Here is a 6,850-nt window from a genome sequence, read left to right on the forward strand (position 1 = left end):
GGCACAAAAACAAGGAAGTTAGACTCTTAAAATTAATTTAATACAATGGGCAGCTGTTGTATACACTTGGTTCAAATTCCATGTGCTTGTGAAAGGTTAGAGCCATTTATAGCAAAGAGCAATTAATGAATTTAGCCAGTAGAATATCTATTACTAAGGACAATAGCGAGCCGATTAGTGTGTCTAGTGGTAAACAGGGTAGGATCTTGGTGTCCTTCATCTGGGTTTGAATGCGAATTCTTCCATTGACCAGCTATGTATCCTGGGGCAACGTTCTCAACTTTTTAGGAACTCAGTTTCCACCTCTCTAAAATGGGGATATAGATATATCTTATGTGATTTTTGTGATGATTAAAGAAAATCACATATATAAAGCTCTCAGCATAGAGTTGGGCACATTGTTAAGTGCTCAAAAAATATTAGTGATGATAAAAAGCACTTCAGTCCTTGATAGGCCAAAAGAAGTTTGCTCTGCACAGAAAACATGAAATGCATACTCAGCACTGTGATCTATGATGTGTCAGTGCTGGTCAATGGAGTTTTTTTCAGGGTTTTGCTGGCAGTGATCTTATCTTGTGATTTAATGTCAAGACTGGCACATCGGTAATCCTAAGGGATGTTACAGGCTGCGGCAGGACATGTTTCCTGAATGTTAGAGAATAACATTTATACACTTGGTCTAGGCCCCAGAACACTCAACTCAAATCCTACAGGGGTCAGGCAGGACCTGCTTTGGTCAGGAAGTTTGGGGAGGGGAGTTTGGGGGTGGGAAGTATGCAGAGAAGAGGCCAACATTTACTCCTGAGTAGAGGCAACCTCAACTCAGATAAGGGCACTTTTTGCCATATGAAAAAGCAAGTCCAATGTTGCCAGATTTTCCAGTTTTTACAAGGGATGGTAGAAATACTGATTTTTATGGGAAATGTTCTATTTTCAAAAACACTGTTCGTCACGTGCAGACCTTCATCTGGGGCTGGGACTAAGTAAGACAAATGAGGCACTGGTTTCAGGTGCAACATGTAAGGGAGTGATCAAAAATCAAAAGTGATCAAGAGTCATAATAGCTTTTTTTAAAAAAAAAAGATGAATAATATCTTAATGTAATATTTAAAAAATAAAAATTAAAGCAAAAAATTCATAGTGAAGAAAATATCAAAATCTTGAAGACAGGCTTAGTATTACTTATGTTCCTTACTTTTCCTTCTGCCTCAGGCTCTGACTTAGCTCTGAGCAGCATTGCCTTCAACCTCTGTCTTGACTCTAACACATTGTTGGCACCCTAATGCCAGGGTGAGTGCCGGCTTTGTACTGGACCGATTCGTTGAACAACCCGGCTACTGTTATCAATTAGTGTTATGGATATACTCAACTCAACACTTTATTTAATAATAAAAAAAAAATAAACTCTTTATTTAATAATAAAATCTCACTAAAATCACCTCAGGAGGAACTAATGAAAAGTCAGAATTAATCTATGTGCAAACCAGAAGATTCTCATGCTTTCTAATATAGTTATCCAAAACATATTCTGCTAGCAAAATGGTTTCAAATAGATGCCCCACTTTTATGAACAAAAGAGAAGAAATTTAAAAATAGGCAGTAATGGGACTCCTGGGTGGCTCAGTATGTTAAGCATTTGCCTTCAATTCAGGTCATGATCTCAGGATTCTGGGGTCAAGACCCATGTCGGGCTCCCTGCTTAGTAAGGAGCCTGCTTCTCTCTCTCCCTTTGTGGTTCCTCCTGCTTGTGCTCTCTGTGTGTCAAATAAATAGGTAAAATCTTTTTTAAAATAAGCAGTAAGACAGGCATTCCTGAGTCAAAACCTCTTTGAGAACATAGGCAACATTTTCACTTCTCACCTTTCATCCTATTCTTACAAGGCCTGGAACTCCCAGAAGACTAGGAATTATTATAATACAGCATGACGGTGAGAATGCAGGCTTTGAAGCCAGCCAGACCTGCGTTGAAATGCTGATTCTCCCCTACTGTGATACCTTTATTTATCTGTAAAATAGGACCATCTCATAAGTTTGTCATATAGACGGAAGCCAATAACATGTCACGTTATCTTTTTTTTTCCAATTTTTATTTAAATTCTAGTTAACATATAGTATAATATTTGTTTCAGAAGTAGAATTTAGGGGCTCCTGAGTGGCTCAGCAGGTTAGGTCTCTGCCTTCAGCTCAGGTCATGATCTCAGGGTCCTGGGATCAAGCCCCAAGTCAAGCTCTCTGCTTAGCAGGGAGCCTGCCTCACCCCTCTCTCTGTCTGCCTCTCTGCCTACTTGTGATCTCTATCTGTCAAATAAATAAATAAAATTTAAAAAAAAAAAGAGAGAGTAGAATTTAGTGATTCATCACTTACATACAACACCCTGTGCCCGTCGTAGTAAGTGCCCTCCTTGTCACCTTTGTCACTCTTGGCCTGGCCACACAGGCACTTGGCGTTTGGCAGTTGTTACTGTCATTTTGTATATTCTTTCTAAACCATGCCCTGCCAACAACCTTAAAAACACATACTTAACTTAAGTTAAATATGTTCTTTATTATGATATTAATTTGCTTATTCATCTTTTCTTTAAAAATAGCACAAATTTCAGCTTCAATTTGGGTGGAATTACCACAAATCCTAAATTCAATAAAGCCTAAATTAGAAAAATTTAACTGTCCTTGATTTAGCAAGTTTCTTCCCCATAAATTACAATGGAAAAAAGTAGTATTAAAACATTAAACTGTAAAAATAGCTAACTACAGCCTTTTGCACATTCTGGGGTGAAGAATGACCACTGACTATTCAGAGGTACAACCTACCAGACTAGTAGGGTGCTGTGCTATATAGCCCGGTAGAATTAGCAATAGAATTCAACTTTGGCGGGGCAGGGTTTTTGTTGTTGTTGTTGTTTTGGTTTTTTTGTTTGTTTGTTTGTTCTGGTGTTAAGATTTGCAATAATGGGCCCATTGTCTCTGTATAAACGAGAATGCTCCTGGGGTTAGTCACTGAGTTAGAAACTCAGTGACTCTGGTTTCAAATCCCATTCTTGCCACAGATGTGCTGAGTGACTCAGGGCAAGTTCAATTAACTTAGTCGAGCCTAAGTTTCACCTCTTGTAAATCATTTCCCACTGGGCTTTCCACTGGTGCCCTGTCATGTGCATTCAAGAAAAATGTGAAAACTTGCATTGCTTTGCTGTCCTCTGTAATACATCTTTGTTTTATATTCCTTTTCCGCCCAACTGTTCTTCTCAGAAGCTGCTAGAATTTCTCATTTAATCAGGAAAACAATTTTTTATCATCAAGGAAAATGTAAAAACTCTATGAGTTAGAACTGAATATTTATATCAGTTTCATCTGGTTAGAACTTAACTCTATTTCATTAATACAGAGAAATGTCACTCTTTGAACTAATGAAATGCATCCATAATAGAGCTATATTTTTAAAGGCACGCATCACAAATAGCCATATGCAGAATGCCCTTTGGAGTACATGCAAATTGCTCAGCCGCAGTCTCTCTTCCCTCTTCTATGCATCCCTCACCCAAATGAAAATTCCTATTTACCTTAAAAGGCAGGATTTAATTATGGTGGAAAATAATTTTGATTGCTTCCCCATCCGAGGCAAATATTCCTCTATTGTCCTCTCACCTAGGTATACTTTAAGGAGGTCATAAAACCTTCACTTTAAAATGTTCGGTGCCTCAGGTGGTCTTGAATACACCTTGGAGAAGAGCAGAGGATGCCTTAAAAACATTAGAAGCCAGGCAATTTTGAGGCTGTTCAGTCCCCACTGACTGTTCTCCCTGCTGCTCTTTTCCACCATGCTACCAAGTCTGGGATTCAGAGGAGCCCAAGAAAAGGGCCTTTGAAACATCCCTCCAAGTCTGGTTGTGAAGGCCCATCCCTTCTTCCCTGTGGCAGCGTTTCAAGAAGAGTTGGCAATAGCAAACAGTAGTCTTTAAAAGAAATCACTGAGCAGATCATGTCTCTGGGGCCGCCCTTTTAACTTTCCAATACAGCACCAGCAGGTTTAGCAATAAATGCTGAACCGCGAAAACAAGGCCATAGACTCTGTGAAGAGGTTGGTATTTCATCTTCTCTTCTCTCTCTTTCTCTCCCTCCTTCTTTTTCCCTCTTCCTCTTTCATTTCTCCTTCTCCCCTTCCTCCCTTGCTTCCTTTCCTACTTTTTTCAACCATCTATTAATTTATTAAAAAACTTAAGGTTAGTATTGCCAAGTAACGTATTAAGCTCTGGGAATAAAGATGAATACCTTGAGGGAACCTCTAGTTCAGGGACAGGAGGTCTTTGTGTATTAAAGAACCCTGAGAATGGAATGTTCTCTGTGACCCAGCTGAAAGGTGAAGATGATCACCTCTGCTTACCTGAGGCAGGGAACAGAAAGCAACTTCGAAGTGGCTTGTGTAAGAGTCATGAGCTCACTAGGCAAATGTAGAGGGAAAAGGACATTCCAGGCAGAGGAGGGAAGAAGTAGAAGGATGCATTGCAAGGCAGCATTGGGCACTTGGACCAATCTAAGTGGGTGGATTGTGGTTTTGGGGACAGGAGGAGTTAAAGCTGGACAGGTAAGCCAGGGACAGATGAAGGAAGACCACCCAAAAAGATTTCACAGATCTCTTTGGACCTTTATTATGGGTCAGACACAGTTCTTGGTATTTGGAACACAATCACCACTTTCAGGAAGCTCATATTATTTGATGAAAAGACAGAGAATAAAGAAATAAGCAGACTCTAATCTCTTAGACACTGATAAATGCTATTTAAAAAATAAAAGAATCATCTCTGTGCTGGATGTGGAGTCTGCTTAAGATTCTCTCTCCCGTCTTCCTCACCCAATGCCTCTCAAAGGAAAAAAAAAAAAATATATATATATATATATATAATATTTCTATTTTTATATATTTTAAGTATAAATATATTTTATATATATATTATATATATATATATAAAACACACACACATTATATATATATATATATAAACAGGAACAGGCAGCAGGCTGGTTTGGACCATGGACGGTAGTTTTCCACACCCTGGTTTATTCAGGGGATTCTTTAGACTGTGGCCTTAGGCTCAAACAGAAGGAACTTGATGAGTATTTTACTTTCTTGTAAATATAAATAAGGATTTACTTTCTTATTTTTATTAAGTAGACTCTACTTCTAGCTCTGTAGTTCCTGGGTTTGTGCTTTATCAGGCAAACAGAATTGTCACCCCTATAATCACACAGGCAACATTATAGCACAGTGTCAAGAGCAGCCACAGAGATCCACACACCTGGGTTTAAATTCCTCTGCCATCCAGTGTCACTCGTCTCACAGAGCCTCAGTTTCCTCTTTGTAAGGGTTGGACGAGGCGACTTTTAAGGCTCTGTCTGGTACTAGTCTCTGTGTTCTTTCTTCATTAGCTGGAATGCTAGTGAGATTTGATCAATAGAGGCCTGAATAAAAGAGGCAGGAGTCAATGAGACGAGAAATGACACAGGTCTAACAGAGGGGACTGGCGGTGTGGACAGAGACAACAGATACATGGAGACAGTGTATGACACCAAGCACACTAATAAATGAATGAGTGAGGTTGTCAGTGTGAATGTGATTAGATGGATATGAGTACCATAGGATAGGAGAGTAGAAGATGATCACGAAACTATTGAGTCTGAATGACAAAGGCCTTGGCCATACTCAGATTTGATGAAGGACAGGGAATAGAAGGATGTGGACCCCAACATGGTGACTTAAAGGAAATCCTAAAGTTGGGCTAAAGGAGTCTGGTTGAGGATATTCAGATAGGGCCACATCCACTACCTACAGTTGGCCTCTACTTTGCCCCACCCGATTCCATCTGGTATATAACTTCCAGATAAATATTCCCTAGCATGTAGCTTTTACCCTGTTATTTGACTGCTCAGGAAACTGTGACTCCTTATCACCTATCTCCTTGTACCAGCATTCTAGATCACTGATAACCTAACCCACTTGAACTTTTAGGTCTCACGCTTGTCTTAAATCTCTGTACAAATCCTGCATCCCTGGCATCTCATTGACCCCTGAGCACACCTGGGCTTTTTTACCTTCATGTCTACCTTAAATGACATGTTTTCCTTACCTGCAGTATACTTTTGCCCTTTTTATTATCTATCTGTCTGTCTAGTTCCCCCTCCAAAACTGTAGAAAACCAAGAAGCCCTGAAGAACTGTGCCCTCGTCAACCAGTTTGCGAGTATGGTCCAAAACAGGGTCAGTGATCTCCTTGCCAATGCTGTAGTGCCCGCAGGCATAGTTACTGGCGGCATCTTCCTTGCCTCTGATGAGCTGCTCAGGGTGGAAGAACTGGCAGTGGGTGCCAGTGTGGACTTCATCAATGACTGTGGGTTCCAGGTCTACGAACACTACCCTGGGCCTGTGTCTGCCAACACCTCTCTCCACTGAAGAAGGTGTTGAAGGGATCATCTCCTCCACTAGTGGTTTTGTCACTTGGCAGCTGACCATCAGGCTGGATGCCATGTTCCAGGCAGGAGAGCTCCCAGCAGGCATTGCCCATTTGGACACCAGCCTGACCAATGTGGATGGAGATGTGCATGGTTGCTAGCTTGCAGCTGCCAAGCAGATGGTGGAAAGGAAATGGAGAGTTTGTTGCTTCTTAATTGAGACTCTAAGGTGGTTGTTGTAAGAGAACCTGCCTTCATTTTAAAATGTGTCTGAAACCCCTGAATAGAAGAGGCCTCACTATTATTCTGAACTTTTCATGCTGCCAAGTCCATACTGTCTTTGTTCTGCTCCAAATTCCCCAACACCTAATGCTGTGGTCATTTATTTGGTATTTTTCACATGCTGCCTG

The 6,850-nt window shown here is 40.5% G+C and overlaps 1 pseudogene; it reads right to left on the bottom strand.

Annotated features, from left to right (window-relative positions):
• Positions 1 to 6,144: 6,144 nt before the first annotated feature.
• Positions 6,145 to 6,592, bottom strand: LOC101691327 (annotated as a pseudogene).
• Positions 6,593 to 6,850: the final 258 nt, after the last annotated feature.

Source organism: Mustela putorius, unplaced genomic scaffold, assembly GCF_011764305.1.
Source record: "Mustela putorius furo isolate JIRA1106 unplaced genomic scaffold, ASM1176430v1.1 tig00003898_pilon_pilon_pilon, whole genome shotgun sequence".
Lineage (NCBI taxonomy): Eukaryota > Metazoa > Chordata > Mammalia > Carnivora > Mustelidae > Mustela > Mustela putorius.